Raw genomic sequence first — 16,384 nt, 5'->3', positions numbered from 1 at the left:
GTACCTCACTGAATCTAAACAAACCCCTGCTATATTTTGACCGTAAATGAAATGTCAGAACGAATTCCGTTTATCGAATCAAACGACACTATCACCCCGCCATAATAAAGACCGGACGTATTTGAATTCACCATCCGGAAGAAAATAAAAAGATCCGAACCGAAAGCTAGGAGGCGTCGCACTGAACGTGCGTTTCAATTCGCATCGACGTTCCAGAACCGAAAAGATTGTTCGAAAAAAGTGGTAGATAGCCGAAAAAAGTGACAGGAGTGCAACACGAGGACTTCCCAAGAGGTCACTCATCCTAGTACAACTCTCGCCCAAGCACGCTTAACTTCGGAGTTCTGATGGTATCCAGTGCATTTGTGCTGCTATGATTGCACCCAGAATGTCTCCCCACTGTCAAAGTAATAAAGAGTTTCCATTCGCATTGTCGTACGAAGTCCGTTTAAATGAAAGTGCAAAAAAATCATGCTAGATGACATCGGATGGACGATCCGAGCATGTCGGGTATCCCGATGACCGCCAAGGCTGTCATCGCACGATGAATCTTCCCGAGTACCCCCGAATCAATATATGAATCGCCACGATCTGACGGGCGGATCAAAAGTTATCGTCGGAACGATATTTGTTCACCAGGGATAGCTCACGGCCAGTAAACACCTTTCGGCCGGATTCCTGACTCGCATCCACTAGTACACTCATCCGCTATAGCCGGTACCTCACTGAATCTAAACAAACCCCCGCTATATTTTGACCGTAAATGAAATGTCAGAACGAATTCCGTTTATCGAATCAAACGACACTATCACCCCGCCATAATAAAGACCGGACGTATTTGAATTCACCATCCGGAAGAAAATAAAAAGATCCGAACCGAAACCTAGGAGGCGTCGCACTGAACGTGCGTTTCAGTTCGCATCGACGTTCTAGAACCAAAAGATTGTTCGAAAAAAGTGATAGATAGCCGAAAAAAGTGACAGGAGTGCAACACGAGGACTTCCAAGGAGGTCACCCATCCTAGTACTACTCTCGCCCAAGCACGCTTAACTTCGGAGTTCTGATGGGATCCAGTGCATTTGTGCTGGTATGATCGCACCCAGCATGCCTCTCCATTGTCAAAGTAATAAAGAGTTTCCATTCGCATTGTCGTACGAAGTCCGTTTAAATGAAAGTGCAAAAAAATCCTGCTAGATGACATCAGATGGACGATCCGAGCATTTCAGGTAGCCGGATGACCGCCAGGGATGTCATCGCACGATGAATCTTCCCGAGTACCCCCGAATCAATATATGAATCGCCACGATCTGACGGGCGGATCAAAAGTTATCATCGGAACGATATTTGTTCACCATGGGTAGCTCACGGCCAGTAAACACCTTCCGGCCGGATTCCTGACTCGCATCCACTAGTACACTCATCCGCTATAGCCGGTACCTCAATGAATCTAAACAAACCCCCGCTATATTTTGACCGTAAATGAAATGTCAGAACGAATTCCGTTTATCGAATCAAACGACACTATCACCCCGCCATAATAAAGACCGGACGTATTTGAATTCACCATCCGGAAGAAAATAAAAAGATCCGAACCGAAACCTAGGTGGCGTCGCACTGAACGTGCGTTTCAGTTCGCATCGACGTTCTAGAACCAAAAGATTGTTCGAAAAAAGTGGTAGATAGCCGAAGAAAGTGACACGAGTGCAACACGAGGACTTCCCAGGAGGTCACCCATCCTAGTACTACTCTCGCCCAAGCACGCTTAACTTCGGAGTTCTGATGGGATCCAGTGCATTTGTGCTGGTATGATCGCACCCAGCATGCCTCTCCATTGTCAAAGTAATAAAGAGATTCCATTCGCATTGTCGTACGAAGTCCGTTTAAGTGAAAGTGCGAAAAAATCCTGCTAGATGGCATCGGATGGACGATCCGAGCATGTCGGGAAGCCGGATGACTGCCAAGGCTGTCATCGCGCGATGAATCTTCCCGAGTACCCCCGAATCAATATATGGATCGCCACGATCTGACGGGCGGATCAAAAGTTATCGTCGGAATGATATTTGTGCACCAAGGGTAGCTCACGGCCAGTAAACACCTTCCGACCGGATTCCTGACTCGCATCTACTAGTACACTCATCCGCTATAGCCGGTACCTCACTGAATCTAAACAAACCCCTGCTATATTTTGACCGTAAATGAAATGTCAGAACGAATTCCGTTTATTGAATCAAACGTTACTATCACCCCGCCATAATAAAGACCGGACGTATTTGAATTAACCATCGGGAAGAAAACAAAAAGATCCGAACCGAAACCTAAGAGGCGTCGCGCTGAACGTGCGTTTCAGTTCGCATCGACGTTCTAGAACCGAAAGATTGTTCGAAAAAAGTGGTTGATAGCCGAAAACAGTTACAGGAGTGCAACACGAGGACTTCCCAGGAGGTTACCCATCCTAGTACTACTCTCGCCCAAGCACACTTAACTTCGAAGTTCTGATGGGATCCAGTGCATTTGTGCTGGAATGATCGCACCCAGCATGCCTCTCCATTGTCAAAGTAATAAAGAGTTTCCATTCGCATTGTCGTACGAAATCCGTTTAAATGAAAGTGCAAAAAAATCCTGCTATATGACATCGGATGGTTGATCCGAGCATGTCGGGAAGCCGGATGACCGCCAGGGCTGTCATCGCGCGAATAAAATCTTCCCGAGTACCCCCGAATCAATATAAGAATCGCCACAATCTGACGGGCGGATCAAAAGTTATCGTCGGAACAATATTTGTGCACCAAGGGTAGCTCACGGCCAGTAAACACCTTCCGACCGGATTCCTGACTCGCATCCACTAGTACACTCATCCGCTATAGCCGGTACCTCACTGAATCTAAACAAACCCCTGCTATATTTTGACCGTAAATGAAATGTCAGAACGAATTCCGTTTATCGAATCAAACGACACTATCACCCCGCCATAATAAAGACCGGACGTATTTGAATTCACCATCCGGAAGAAAATAAAAAGATCCGAACCGAAAGCTAGGAGGCGTCGCACTGAACGTGCGTTTCAATTCGCATCGACGTTCCAGAACCGAAAAGATTGTTCGAAACAAGTGGTAGATAGCCGAAAAAAGTGACAGGAGTGCAACACGAGGACTTCCCAAGAGGTCACTCATCCTAGTACAACTCTCGCCCAAGCACGCTTAACTTCGGAGTTCTGATGGTATCCAGTGCATTTGTGCTGCTATGATTGCACCCAGAATGTCTCCCCACTGTCAAAGTAATAAAGAGTTTCCATTCGCATTGTCGTACGAAGTCCGTTAAAATGAAAGTGCAAAAAAATCCTGCTAGATGACATCGGATGGACGATCCGAGCATGTCGGGTAGCCGGATGACCGCCACGGCTGTCATCGCGCGATGAATCTTCCCGACTACCCCCGAATCAATATAAGAATCGCCACAATCTGACGGGCGGATCAAAAGTTATCGTCGGAACAATATTTGTGCACCAAGGGTAGCTCACGGCCAGTAAACACCTTCCGACCGAATTCCTGACTCGCATCCACTAGTACACTCATCTGCTATAGCCGGTACCTCACTGAATCTAAACAAACCCCTGCCATATTTTGACCATAAATGGAATGTCAGAACGAATTCCGTTTATCGAATCAAACGACACTATCACCCCGCCATAATAAAGACCGGACGTATTTGAATTCACCATCCGGAAGAAAATAAAAAGATCCGAACCGAAAGCTAGGAGGCGTCGCACTGAACGTGCGTTTCAATTCGCATCGATGTTCCAGAACCGAAAAGATTGTTCGAAAAAAGTGGTAGATAGCCGAAAAAAGTGACAGGAGTGCAACACGAGGACTTCCCAAGAGGTCACTCATCCTAGTACAACTCTCGCCCAAGCACGCTTAACTTCGGAGTTCTGATGGTATCCAGTGCATTTGTGCTGCTATGATTGCACCCAGAATGTCTCCCCACTGTCAAAGTAATAAAGAGTTTCCATTCGCATTGTCGTACGAAGTCCGTTTAAATGAAAGTGCAAAAAAATCCTGCTAGATGACATCAGATGGACGATCCGAGCATTTCGGGTAGCCGGATGACCGCCAGGGATGTCATCGCACGATGAATCTTCCCGAGTACCCCCGAATCAATATATGAATCGCCACGATCTGACGGGCGGATCAAAAGTTATCGTCGGAACGATATTTGTTCACCATGGGTAGCTCACGGCCAGTAAACACCTTCCGGCCGGATTCCTGACTCGCATCCACTAGTACACTCATCCGCTATAGCCGGTACCTCACTGAATCTAAACAAACCCCCGCTATATTTTGACCGTAAATGAAATGTCAGAACGAATTCCGTTTATCGAATCAAACGACACTATCACCCCGCCATAATAAAGACCGGACGTATTTGAATTCACCATCCGGAAGAAAATAAAAAGATCCGAACCGAAACCTAGGTGGCGTCGCACTGAACGTGCGTTTCAGTTCGCATCGACGTTCTAGAACCAAAAGATTGTTCGAAAAAAGTGGTAGATAGCCGAAGAAAGTGACACGAGTGCAACACGAGGACTTCCCAGGAGGTCACCCATCCTAGTACTACTCTCGCCCAAGCACGCTTAACTTCGGAGTTCTGATGGGATCCAGTGCATTTGTGCTGGTATGATCGCACCCAGCATGCCTCTCCATTGTCAAAGTAATAAAGAGATTCCATTCGCATTGTCGTACGAAGTCCGTTTAAGTGAAAGTGCGAAAAAATCCTGCTAGATGGCATCGGATGGACGATCCGAGCATGTCGGGAAGCCGGATGACTGCCAAGGCTGTCATCGCGCGATGAATCTTCCCGAGTACCCCCGAATCAATATATGGATCGCCACGATCTGACGGGCGGATCAAAAGTTATCGTCGGAATGATATTTGTGCACCAAGGGTAGCTCACGGCCAGTAAACACCTTCCGACCGGATTCCTGACTCGCATCTACTAGTACACTCATCCGCTATAGCCGGTACCTCACTGAATCTAAACAAACCCCTGCTATATTTTGACCGTAAATGAAATGTCAGAACGAATTCCGTTTATTGAATCAAACGTTACTATCACCCCGCCATAATAAAGACCGGACGTATTTGAATTAACCATCGGGAAGAAAACAAAAAGATCCGAACCGAAACCTAAGAGGCGTCGCGCTGAACGTGCGTTTCAGTTCGCATCGACGTTCTAGAACCGAAAGATTGTTCGAAAAAAGTGGTTGATAGCCGAAAACAGTTACAGGAGTGCAACACGAGGACTTCCCAGGAGGTTACCCATCCTAGTACTACTCTCGCCCAAGCACACTTAACTTCGAAGTTCTGATGGGATCCAGTGCATTTGTGCTGGAATGATCGCACCCAGCATGCCTCTCCATTGTCAAAGTAATAAAGAGTTTCCATTCGCATTGTCGTACGAAATCCGTTTAAATGAAAGTGCAAAAAAATCCTGCTATATGACATCGGATGGTTGATCCGAGCATGTCGGGAAGCCGGATGACCGCCAGGGCTGTCATCGCGCGAATAAAATCTTCCCGAGTACCCCCGAATCAATATAAGAATCGCCACAATCTGACGGGCGGATCAAAAGTTATCGTCGGAACAATATTTGTGCACCAAGGGTAGCTCACGGCCAGTAAACACCTTCCGACCGGATTCCTGACTCGCATCCACTAGTACACTCATCCGCTATAGCCGGTACCTCACTGAATCTAAACAAACCCCTGCTATATTTTGACCGTAAATGAAATGTCAGAACGAATTCCGTTTATCGAATCAAACGACACTATCACCCCGCCATAATAAAGACCGGACGTATTTGAATTCACCATCCGGAAGAAAATAAAAAGATCCGAACCGAAAGCTAGGAGGCGTCGCACTGAACGTGCGTTTCAATTCGCATCGACGTTCCAGAACCGAAAAGATTGTTCGAAACAAGTGGTAGATAGCCGAAAAAAGTGACAGGAGTGCAACACGAGGACTTCCCAAGAGGTCACTCATCCTAGTACAACTCTCGCCCAAGCACGCTTAACTTCGGAGTTCTGATGGTATCCAGTGCATTTGTGCTGCTATGATTGCACCCAGAATGTCTCCCCACTGTCAAAGTAATAAAGAGTTTCCATTCGCATTGTCGTACGAAGTCCGTTAAAATGAAAGTGCAAAAAAATCCTGCTAGATGACATCGGATGGACGATCCGAGCATGTCGGGTAGCCGGATGACCGCCATGGCTGTCATCGCATGATGAATCTTCCCGAGTACCCCCGAATCAATATATGAATCGCCACGATCTGACGGGCGGATCAAAAGTTATCGTCGGAACGATATTTGTTCACCAGGGGTAGCTCACGGCCAGTAAATACCTTCCGACCGGATTCCTGACTCGCATCCACTAGTACACTCATCCGCTATAGCCGGTACCTCACTGAATCTAAACAAACCCCCGCTATATTTTGACCGTAAATGAAATGTCAGAACGAATTCCGTTTATCGAATCAAACGACACTATCACCTCGCCATAATAAAGACCGGACGTATTTGAATTCACCATCCGGAAGAAAATAAAAAGATCCGAACCGAAACCTAGGAGGCGTCGCACTGAACGTGCGTTTCAGTTCGCATCGACGTTCTAGAACCAAAAGATTGTTCGAAAAAAGTGATAGATAGCCGAAAAAAGTGACAGGAGTGCAACACGAGGACTTCCAAGGAGGTCACCCATCCTAGTACTACTCTCGTCCAAGCACGCTTAACTTCGGAGTTCTGATGGGATCCAGTGCATTTGTGCTGGTATGATCGCACCCAGCATGCCTCTCCATTGTCAAAGTAATAAAGAGTTTCCATTCGCATTGTCGTACGAAGTCCGTTTAAATGAAAGTGCGAAAAAATCCTGCTAGATGACATCGGATGGACGATCCGAGCATGTCGGGTAGCCGGATGACCGCCAGGGCTGTCATCGCACGATGAATCTTCCCGAGTACCCCCGAATCAATATATGAATCGCCACGATCTGATGGGCGGATCAAAAGTAATCGTCGGAACGATATTTGTTCACCAGGGGTAGCTCACGGCCAGTAAACACCTTCCGGCCGGATTCCTGACTCGCATCCACTAGTACACTCATCCGCTATAGCCGGTACCTCACTGAATCTAAACAAACACCCGCTATATTTTGACCGTAAATGAAATGTCAGAACGAATTCCGTTTATCGAATCAAACGTCATTATCACCCCGCCATAATAAAGACCGGACGTATTTGAATTCACCATCCGGAAGAAAATAAAAAGATCCGAACCGAAATCTAGGAGGCGTCGCACTGAACGTGCGTTTCAGTTCGCATCGACGTTCTAGAACCAAAAGATTGTTCGAAAAAAGTGATAGATAGCCGAAAAAAGTGACAGGAGTGCAACACGAGGACTTCCAAGGAGGTCAGCCATCCTAGTACTACTCTCGTCCAAGCACGCTTAACTTCGGAGTTCTGATGGGATCCAGTGCATTTGTGCTGGTATGATCGCACCCAGCATGCCTCTCCATTGTCAAAGTAATAAAGAGTTTCCATTCGCATTGTCGTACGAAATCCGTTTAAATGAAAGTGCAAAAAAATCCTGCTACATGACATCGGATGGATGATCCGAGCATGTCGGGAAGCCGGATGACCACCAGGGCTGTCATCGCGCGAATAAAATCTTCCCGAGTACCCCCGAATCAATATAAGAATCGCCACAATCTGACGGGCGGATCAAAAGTTATCGTCGGAACAATATTTGTGCACCAAGGGTAGCTCACGGCCAGTAAACACCTTCCGACCGGATTCCTGACTCGCATCCACTAGTACACTCATCCGCTATAGCCGGTACCTCACTGAATCTAAACAAACCCCTGCTATATTTTGACCGTAAATGAAATGTCAGAACGAATTCCGTTTATCGAATCAAACGACACTATCACCCCGCCATAATAAAGACCGGACGTATTTGAATTCACCATCCGGAAGAAAATAAAAAGATCCGAACCGAAAGCTAGGAGGCGTCGCACTGAACGTGCGTTTCAATTCGCATCGACGTTCCAGAACCGAAAAGATTGTTCGAAAAAAGTGGTAGATAGCCGAAAAAAGTGACAGGAGTGCAACACGAGGATTTCCCAGGAGGTCACCCATCCTAGTACTACTCTCGCCCAAGCACGCTTAACTTCGGACTTCTGATGGGATCCAGTGCATTTGAGCTGGTATGATCGCACCCAGCATGCCTCTCCATTGTCAAAGTAATAAAGAGTTTCCATTCGCAATGTCGTACGAAGTCCGTTTAAATGAAAAAGCGAAAAAATCCTGCTAGATGACATCGGATGGACGATCCGAGCATGTCGGGTAGCCGGATGACCGCCAGGGCTGTTATCGCACGATGAATCTTCCCGAGTACCCCCGAATCAATATATGAATCGCCACGATCTGACGGGCGGATCAAAAGTTATCGTCGGAACGATATTTGTTCACCAGGGATAGCTCACGGCCAGTAAACACCTTCCGGCCGGATTCCTGACTCGCATCCACTAGTACACTCATCCGCTATAGCCCCCGCTATATTTTGACCGTAAATGAAATGTCAGAACGAATTCCGTTTATCGAATCAAACGACACTATCACCTCGCCATAATAAAGACCGGACGTATTTGAATTCACCATCCGGAAGAAAATAAAAAGATTCGAACCGAAAGCTAGGAGGCGTCGCACTGAACGTGCGTTTCAGTTCGCATCGACGTTCCAGAACCGAAAGATTGTTCGAAAAAAGTGGTAGATAGCCGAAAAAAGTGACAGGAGTGCAACACGAGGATTTCCCAGGAGGTCACCCATCCTAGTACTACTCTCGCCCAAGCACGCTTAACTTCGAACTTCTGATGGGATCCAGTGCATTTGAGCTGGTATGATCGCACCCAGCATGCCTCTCCATTGTCAAAGTAATAAAGAGTTTCCATTCGCAATGTCGTACGAAGTCCGTTTAAATGAAAAAGCGAAAAAATCCTGCTAGATGACATCGGATGGACGATCCGAGCATGTCGGGTAGCCGGATGACCGCCAGGGCTGTTATCGCACGATGAATCTTCCCGAGTACCCACGAATCAATATATGAATCGCCACGATCTGATGGGCGGATCAAAAGTTATCGTCGGAACGATATTTGTTCACCAGGGGTAGCTCACGGCCAGTAAACACCTTCCGGCCGGATTCCTGACTCGCATCCACTAGTACACTCATCCGCTATAGCCGGTACCTCACTGAATCTAAACAAACCCCCGCTCTATTTTGACCGTAAATGAAATGTCAGAACGAATTCCGTTTATCGAATCAAACGACACTATCACCCCGCCATAATAAAGACCGGACGTATTTGAATTCACCATCCGGAAGAAAATAAAAAGATCCGAACCGAAAGCTAGGAGGCGTCGCACTGAACGTGCGTTTCAATTCGCATCGACGTTCCAGAACCGAAAAGATTGTTCGAAAGAAGTGGTAGATAGCCGAAAAAAGTGACAGGAGTGCAACACGAGGACTTCCCAAGAGGTCACTCATCCTAGTACAACTCTCGCCCAAGCACGCTTAACTTCGGAGTTCTGATGGTATCCAGTGCATTTGTGCTGCTATGATTGCACCCAGAATGTCTCCCCACTGTCAAAGTAATAAAGAGTTTCCATTCGCATTGTCGTACGAAGTCCGTTAAAATGAAAGTGCAAAAAAATCCTGCTAGATGACATCGGATGGACGATCCGAGCATGTCGGGTAGCCGGATGACCGCCAAGGCTGTCATCGCGCGATGAATCTTCCCGACTACCCCCGAATCAATATAAGAATCGCCACAATCTGACGGGCGGATCAAAAGTTATCGTCGGAACAATATTTGTGCACCAAGGGTAGCTCACGGCCAGTAAACACCTTCCGACCGAATTCCTGACTCGCATCCACTAGTACACTCATCCGCTATAGCCGGTACCTCACTGAATCTAAACAAACCCCTGCCATATTTTGACCATAAATGGAATGTCAGAACGAATTCCGTTTATCGAATCAAACGACACTATCACCCCGCCATAATAAAGACCGGACGTATTTGAATTCACCATCCGGAAGAAAATAAAAAGATCCGAACCGAAAGCTAGGAGGCGTCGCACTGAACGTGCGTTTCAATTCGCATCGATGTTCCAGAACCGAAAAGATTGTTCGAAAAAAGTGGTAGATAGCCGAAAAAAGTGACAGGAGTGCAACACGAGGACTTCCCAAGAGGTCACTCATCCTAGTACAACTCTCGCCCAAGCACGCTTAACTTCGGAGTTCTGATGGTATCCAGTGCATTTGTGCTGCTATGATTGCACCCAGAATGTCTCCCCACTGTCAAAGTAATAAAGAGTTTCCATTCGCATTGTCGTACGAAGTCCGTTTAAATGAAAGTGCAAAAAAATCCTGCTAGATGACATCAGATGGACGATCCGAGCATTTCGGGTAGCCGGATGACCGCCAGGGATGTCATCGCACGATGAATCTTCCCGAGTACCCCCGAATCAATATATGAATCGCCACGATCTGACGGGCGGATCAAAAGTTATCGTCGGAACGATATTTGTTCACCATGGGTAGCTCACGGCCAGTAAACACCTTCCGGCCGGATTCCTGACTCGCATCCACTAGTACACTCATCCGCTATAGCCGGTACCTCACTGAATCTAAACAAACCCCCGCTATATTTTGACCGTAAATGAAATGTCAGAACGAATTCCGTTTATCGAATCAAACGACACTATCACCCCGCCATAATAAAGACCGGACGTATTTGAATTCACCATCCGGAAGAAAATAAAAAGATCCGAACCGAAACCTAGGTGGCGTCGCACTGAACGTGCGTTTCAGTTCGCATCGACGTTCTAGAACCAAAAGATTGTTCGAAAAAAGTGGTAGATAGCCGAAGAAAGTGACACGAGTGCAACACGAGGACTTCCCAGGAGGTCACCCATCCTAGTACTACTCTCGCCCAAGCACGCTTAACTTCGGAGTTCTGATGGGATCCAGTGTATTTGTGCTGGTATGATCGCACCCAGCATGCCTCTCCATTGTCAAAGTAATAAAGAGATTCCATTCGCATTGTCGTACGAAGTCCGTTTAAGTGAAAGTGCGAAAAAATCCTGCTAGATGGCATCGGATGGACGATCCGAGCATGTCGGGAAGCCGGATGACTGCCAAGGCTGTCATCGCGCGATGAATCTTCCCGAGTACCCCCGAATCAATATATGGATCGCCACGATCTGACGGGCGGATCAAAAGTTATCGTCGGAATGATATTTGTGCACCAAGGGTAGCTCACGGCCAGTAAACACCTTCCGACCGGATTCCTGACTCGCATCTACTAGTACACTCATCCGCTATAGCCGGTACCTCACTGAATCTAAACAAACCCCTGCTATATTTTGACCGTAAATGAAATGTCAGAACGAATTCCGTTTATTGAATCAAACGTTACTATCACCCCGCCATAATAAAGACCGGACGTATTTGAATTAACCATCGGGAAGAAAACAAAAAGATCCGAACCGAAACCTAAGAGGCGTCGCGCTGAACGTGCGTTTCAGTTCGCATCGACGTTCTAGAACCGAAAGATTGTTCGAAAAAAGTGGTTGATAGCCGAAAACAGTTACAGGAGTGCAACACGAGGACTTCCCAGGAGGTTACCCATCCTAGTACTACTCTCGCCCAAGCACACTTAACTTCGAAGTTCTGATGGGATCCAGTGCATTTGTGCTGGAATGATCGCACCCAGCATGCCTCTCCATTGTCAAAGTAATAAAGAGTTTCCATTCGCATTGTCGTACGAAATCCGTTTAAATGAAAGTGCAAAAAAATCCTGCTATATGACATCGGATGGTTGATCCGAGCATGTCGGGAAGCCGGATGACCGCCAGGGCTGTCATCGCGCGAATAAAATCTTCCCGAGTACCCCCGAATCAATATAAGAATCGCCACAATCTGACGGGCGGATCAAAAGTTATCGTCGGAACAATATTTGTGCACCAAGGGTAGCTCACGGCCAGTAAACACCTTCCGACCGGATTCCTGACTCGCATCCACTAGTACACTCATCCGCTATAGCCGGTACCTCACTGAATCTAAACAAACCCCTGCTATATTTTGACCGTAAATGAAATGTCAGAACGAATTCCGTTTATCGAATCAAACGACACTATCACCCCGCCATAATAAAGACCGGACGTATTTGAATTCACCATCCGGAAGAAAATAAAAAGATCCGAACCGAAAGCTAGGAGGCGTCGCACTGAACGTGCGTTTCAATTCGCATCGACGTTCCAGAACCGAAAAGATTGTTCGAAACAAGTGGTAGATAGCCGAAAAAAGTGACAGGAGTGCAACACGAGGACTTCCCAAGAGGTCACTCATCCTAGTACAACTCTCGCCCAAGCACGCTTAACTTCGGAGTTCTGATGGTATCCAGTGCATTTGTGCTGCTATGATTGCACCCAGAATGTCTCCCCACTGTCAAAGTAATAAAGAGTTTCCATTCGCATTGTCGTACGAAGTCCGTTAAAATGAAAGTGCAAAAAAATCCTGCTAGATGACATCGGATGGACGATCCGAGCATGTCGGGTAGCCGGATGACCGCCAGGGCTGTCATCGCACGATGAATCTTCCCGAGTACCCCCGAATCAATATATGAATCGCCACGATCTGACGGGCGGATCAAAAGTTATCGTCGGAACGATATTTGTTCACCAGGGGTAGCTCACGGCCAGTAAATACCTTCCGACCGGATTCCTGACTCGCATCCACTAGTACACTCATCCGCTATAGCCGGTACCTCACTGAATCTAAACAAACCCCCGCTATATTTTGACCGTAAATGAAATGTCAGAACGAATTCCGTTTATCGAATCAAACGACACTATCACCTCGCCATAATAAAGACCGGACGTATTTGAATTCACCATCCGGAAGAAAATAAAAAGATCCGAACCGAAACCTAGGAGGCGTCGCACTGAACGTGCGTTTCAGTTCGCATCGACGTTCTAGAACCAAAAGATTGTTCGAAAAAAGTGATAGATAGCCGAAAAAAGTGACAGGAGTGCAACACGAGGACTTCCAAGGAGGTCACCCATCCTAGTACTACTCTCGTCCAAGCACGCTTAACTTCGGAGTTCTGATGGGATCCAGTGCATTTGTGCTGGTATGATCGCACCCAGCATGCCTCTCCATTGTCAAAGTAATAAAGAGTTTCCATTCGCATTGTCGTACGAAGTCCGTTTAAATGAAAGTGCGAAAAAATCCTGCTAGATGACATCGGATGGACGATCCGAGCATGTCGGGTAGCCGGATGACCGCCAGGGCTGTCATCGCACGATGAATCTTCCCGAGTACCCCCGAATCAATATATGAATCGCCACGATCTGATGGGCGGATCAAAAGTAATCGTCGGAACGATATTTGTTCACCAGGGGTAGCTCACGGCCAGTAAACACCTTCCGGCCGGATTCCTGACTCGCATCCACTAGTACACTCATCCGCTATAGCCGGTACCTCACTGAATCTAAACAAACACCCGCTATATTTTGACCGTAAATGAAATGTCAGAACGAATTCCGTTTATCGAATCAAACGTCATTATCACCCCGCCATAATAAAGACCGGACGTATTTGAATTCACCATCCGGAAGAAAATAAAAAGATCCGAACCGAAATCTAGGAGGCGTCGCACTGAACGTGCGTTTCAGTTCGCATCGACGTTCTAGAACCAAAAGATTGTTCGAAAAAAGTGATAGATAGCCGAAAAAAGTGACAGGAGTGCAACACGAGGACTTCCAAGGAGGTCAGCCATCCTAGTACTACTCTCGTCCAAGCACGCTTAACTTCGGAGTTCTGATGGGATCCAGTGCATTTGTGATTGGTATGATCGCACCCAGCATGCCTCTCCATTGTCAAAGTAATAAAGAGTTTACATTTGCATTGTCGTACGAAGTCCGTTTAAATGAAAGTGCGAAAAAATCCTGCTAGATGACATCGGATGGACGATCCGAGCATGTCGGGTAGCCGGATGACCGCCAGGGCTGTCATCGCACGATGAATCTTCCCGAGTACCCCCGAATCAATATATGAATCGCCACGATCTGATGGGCGGATCAAAAGTAATCGTCGGAACGATATTTGTTCACCAGGGGTAGCTCACGGCCAGTAAACACCTTCCGGCCGGATTCCTGACTCGTATCCACTAGTACACTCATCCGCTATAGCCGGTACCCCACTGAATCTAAACAAACCCCCGCTATATTCTGACCGTAAATGAAATGTCAGAACGAATTCCGTTTATCGAATCAAACGACACTATCACCCCGCCATAATAAAGACCGGACGTATTTGAATTCACCATCCGGAAGAAAATAAAAAGATCCGAACCGAAATCTAGGAGGCGTCGCACTGAACGTGCGTTTCAGTTCGCATCGACGTTCTAGAACCAAAAGATTGTTCGAAAAAAGTGATAGATAGCCGAAAAAAGTGACAGGAGTGCAACACGAGGACTTCCAAGGAGGTCAGCCATCCTAGTACTACTCTCGTCCAAGCACGCTTAACTTCGGAGTTCTGATGGGATCCAGTGCATTTGTGCTGGTATGATCGCACCTAGCATGCCTCTCCATTGTCAAAGTAATAAAGAGTTCCCATTTGCATTGTCGTACGAAGTCCGTTTAAATGAAAGTGCGAAAAAATCCTGCTAGATGACATCGGATGGACGATCCGAGCATGTCGGGAAGCCGGATGACCGCCAGGGCTGTCATCGCGCGATGAATCTTCCCGAGTACCCCCGAATCAATATAAGAATCGCCACAATCTGACGGGCGGATCAAAAGTTATCGTCGGAACAATATTTGTGCCCCAAGGGTAGCTCACGGCCAGTAAACACCTTCCGACCGTATTCCTGACTCGCATCCACTAGTACACTCATCCGCTATAGCCGGTACCTCACTGAATCTAAACAAACCCCCGCTATATTTTGACCGTAAATGAAATGTCAGAACGAATTCCGTTTATCGAGTCAAACGACACTATCACCTCGCCATAATAAAGACCGGACGTATTTGAATTCACCATCCGGAAGAAAATAAAAAGATCCGAACCGAAAGCTAGGAGGCGTCGCACTGAACGTGCGTTTCAGGTCGCATTGACGTTTCAGAACCGAAAGATTGTTCGAATAAAGTTTTAGATAGCCGAAAAAAGTGACAGAGTGCAACACGAGGATTTCCCAGGAGGTCACCCATCCTAGTACTACTCTCGCCCAAGCACGCTTAACTTCGGAGTTCTGATGGGATCCAGTGCATTTGAGCTGGTATGATCGCACCCAGCATGCCTCTCCATTGTCAAAGTAATAAAGAGTTTCCATTCGCATTGTCGTACGAAGTCCGTTTAAATGAAAGTGCGAAAAAATCCTGCTAGATGACATCGGATGGACGATCCGAGCATGTCGGGTAGCCGGATGACCGCCAGGGCTGTCATCGCACGATGAATCTTCCCGAGTACCCCCGAATCAATATATGAATCGCCACGATCTGATGGGCGGATCAAAAGTAATCGTCGGAACGATATTTGTTCACCAGGGGTAGCTCACGGCCAGTAAACACATTCCGGCCGGATTCCTGACTCGCATCCACTAGTACACTCATCCGCTATAGCCGGTACCTCACTGAATCTAAATAAACCCCCGCTATATTTTGACCGTAAATGAAATGTCAGAACAAATTCCGTTTATCGAATCAAACGACACTATCACCCCGCCATAATAAAGACCGGACGTATTTGAATTAACCATCCGGAAGAAAATAAAAAGATCCGAACCGAAACCTAAGAGGCGTCGCACTGAACGTGCGTTTCAGTTCGCATCGACGTTCTAGAACCAAAAGATTGTTCGAAAAAAGTGATAGATAGCCGAAAAAAGTGACAGGAGTGCAACACGAGGACTTCCAAGGAGGTCACCCATCCTAGTACTACTCTCGTCCAAGCACGCTTAACTTCGGAGTTCTGATGGGATCCAGTGCATTTGTGCTGGTATGATCGCACCCAGCATGCCTCTCCATTGTCAAAGTAATAAAGAGTTTCCATTCGCATTGTCGTACGAAGTCCGTTTAAATGAAAGTGCGAAAAAATCCTGCTAGATGACATCGGATGGACGATCCGAGCATGTCGGGTAGCCTGATGACCGCCAGGGCTGTCATCGTACGATGAATCTTCCCGAGTACCCCCGAATCAATATATGAATCGCCACGATCTGATGGGCGGATCAAAAGTAATCGTCGGAACGATATTTGTTCACCAGGGGT

At 46.9% G+C, this 16,384-nt stretch overlaps 23 non-coding genes across 23 annotated transcripts; all 23 read right to left on the bottom strand.

Moving 5' to 3' along the window:
- Positions 1 to 266: 266 nt before the first annotated feature.
- On the bottom strand, positions 267 to 385 carry LOC143875345 (5S ribosomal RNA). The gene has a single exon (XR_013249998.1). It is a non-coding gene; the product is annotated as a 5S ribosomal RNA (ribosomal RNA).
- A 597-nt stretch (positions 386 to 982) lies between these two features.
- Positions 983 to 1,101, bottom strand: LOC143873672 (5S ribosomal RNA). The gene has a single exon (XR_013248375.1). It is a non-coding gene; the product is annotated as a 5S ribosomal RNA (ribosomal RNA).
- Positions 1,102 to 1,698: 597 nt separating this feature from the next.
- Positions 1,699 to 1,817, bottom strand: LOC143873346 (5S ribosomal RNA). Its single transcript, XR_013248059.1, has one exon. It is a non-coding gene; the product is annotated as a 5S ribosomal RNA (ribosomal RNA).
- Positions 1,818 to 2,414: 597 nt separating this feature from the next.
- On the bottom strand, positions 2,415 to 2,533 carry LOC143874471 (5S ribosomal RNA). The gene has a single exon (XR_013249150.1). It is a non-coding gene; the product is annotated as a 5S ribosomal RNA (ribosomal RNA).
- Positions 2,534 to 3,133: 600 nt separating this feature from the next.
- Positions 3,134 to 3,252, bottom strand: LOC143875344 (5S ribosomal RNA). Its single transcript, XR_013249997.1, has one exon. It is a non-coding gene; the product is annotated as a 5S ribosomal RNA (ribosomal RNA).
- Positions 3,253 to 3,850: 598 nt separating this feature from the next.
- On the bottom strand, positions 3,851 to 3,969 carry LOC143875343 (5S ribosomal RNA). The gene has a single exon (XR_013249996.1). It is a non-coding gene; the product is annotated as a 5S ribosomal RNA (ribosomal RNA).
- Positions 3,970 to 4,566: 597 nt separating this feature from the next.
- On the bottom strand, positions 4,567 to 4,685 carry LOC143873345 (5S ribosomal RNA). The gene has a single exon (XR_013248058.1). It is a non-coding gene; the product is annotated as a 5S ribosomal RNA (ribosomal RNA).
- Positions 4,686 to 5,282: 597 nt separating this feature from the next.
- On the bottom strand, positions 5,283 to 5,401 carry LOC143874469 (5S ribosomal RNA). The gene has a single exon (XR_013249149.1). It is a non-coding gene; the product is annotated as a 5S ribosomal RNA (ribosomal RNA).
- Positions 5,402 to 6,001: 600 nt separating this feature from the next.
- LOC143875341 (5S ribosomal RNA) lies at positions 6,002 to 6,120 on the bottom strand. The gene has a single exon (XR_013249994.1). It is a non-coding gene; the product is annotated as a 5S ribosomal RNA (ribosomal RNA).
- A 597-nt stretch (positions 6,121 to 6,717) lies between these two features.
- Positions 6,718 to 6,836, bottom strand: LOC143874308 (5S ribosomal RNA). Its single transcript, XR_013248993.1, has one exon. It is a non-coding gene; the product is annotated as a 5S ribosomal RNA (ribosomal RNA).
- Positions 6,837 to 7,433: 597 nt separating this feature from the next.
- LOC143874862 (5S ribosomal RNA) lies at positions 7,434 to 7,552 on the bottom strand. The gene has a single exon (XR_013249530.1). It is a non-coding gene; the product is annotated as a 5S ribosomal RNA (ribosomal RNA).
- Positions 7,553 to 8,152: 600 nt separating this feature from the next.
- LOC143874890 (5S ribosomal RNA) lies at positions 8,153 to 8,271 on the bottom strand. The gene has a single exon (XR_013249557.1). It is a non-coding gene; the product is annotated as a 5S ribosomal RNA (ribosomal RNA).
- A 571-nt stretch (positions 8,272 to 8,842) lies between these two features.
- Positions 8,843 to 8,961, bottom strand: LOC143875069 (5S ribosomal RNA). Its single transcript, XR_013249733.1, has one exon. It is a non-coding gene; the product is annotated as a 5S ribosomal RNA (ribosomal RNA).
- Positions 8,962 to 9,559: 598 nt separating this feature from the next.
- Positions 9,560 to 9,678, bottom strand: LOC143875340 (5S ribosomal RNA). The gene has a single exon (XR_013249993.1). It is a non-coding gene; the product is annotated as a 5S ribosomal RNA (ribosomal RNA).
- A 598-nt stretch (positions 9,679 to 10,276) lies between these two features.
- On the bottom strand, positions 10,277 to 10,395 carry LOC143875339 (5S ribosomal RNA). The gene has a single exon (XR_013249992.1). It is a non-coding gene; the product is annotated as a 5S ribosomal RNA (ribosomal RNA).
- A 597-nt stretch (positions 10,396 to 10,992) lies between these two features.
- LOC143873454 (5S ribosomal RNA) lies at positions 10,993 to 11,111 on the bottom strand. The gene has a single exon (XR_013248163.1). It is a non-coding gene; the product is annotated as a 5S ribosomal RNA (ribosomal RNA).
- Positions 11,112 to 11,708: 597 nt separating this feature from the next.
- Positions 11,709 to 11,827, bottom strand: LOC143874467 (5S ribosomal RNA). Its single transcript, XR_013249147.1, has one exon. It is a non-coding gene; the product is annotated as a 5S ribosomal RNA (ribosomal RNA).
- A 600-nt stretch (positions 11,828 to 12,427) lies between these two features.
- On the bottom strand, positions 12,428 to 12,546 carry LOC143875338 (5S ribosomal RNA). The gene has a single exon (XR_013249991.1). It is a non-coding gene; the product is annotated as a 5S ribosomal RNA (ribosomal RNA).
- Positions 12,547 to 13,143: 597 nt separating this feature from the next.
- Positions 13,144 to 13,262, bottom strand: LOC143874307 (5S ribosomal RNA). The gene has a single exon (XR_013248992.1). It is a non-coding gene; the product is annotated as a 5S ribosomal RNA (ribosomal RNA).
- A 597-nt stretch (positions 13,263 to 13,859) lies between these two features.
- On the bottom strand, positions 13,860 to 13,979 carry LOC143875283 (5S ribosomal RNA). Its single transcript, XR_013249939.1, has one exon. It is a non-coding gene; the product is annotated as a 5S ribosomal RNA (ribosomal RNA).
- A 597-nt stretch (positions 13,980 to 14,576) lies between these two features.
- On the bottom strand, positions 14,577 to 14,695 carry LOC143875047 (5S ribosomal RNA). The gene has a single exon (XR_013249713.1). It is a non-coding gene; the product is annotated as a 5S ribosomal RNA (ribosomal RNA).
- A 596-nt stretch (positions 14,696 to 15,291) lies between these two features.
- On the bottom strand, positions 15,292 to 15,410 carry LOC143874067 (5S ribosomal RNA). Its single transcript, XR_013248757.1, has one exon. It is a non-coding gene; the product is annotated as a 5S ribosomal RNA (ribosomal RNA).
- A 597-nt stretch (positions 15,411 to 16,007) lies between these two features.
- LOC143874305 (5S ribosomal RNA) lies at positions 16,008 to 16,126 on the bottom strand. Its single transcript, XR_013248990.1, has one exon. It is a non-coding gene; the product is annotated as a 5S ribosomal RNA (ribosomal RNA).
- Between the last annotated feature and the right edge of the window lie 258 nt (positions 16,127 to 16,384).

The sequence above is a fragment of the Tasmannia lanceolata genome, unplaced genomic scaffold (genome assembly GCF_043159265.1).
Source record: "Tasmannia lanceolata isolate RefF3 unplaced genomic scaffold, GAP_Taslan_0.1 ptg000003l, whole genome shotgun sequence".
NCBI lineage: Eukaryota > Viridiplantae > Streptophyta > Magnoliopsida > Canellales > Winteraceae > Tasmannia > Tasmannia lanceolata.
The sequence above is the reverse complement of the archived record's forward strand: the minus strand, read 5'-3'. Positions and strand labels throughout refer to the sequence as shown.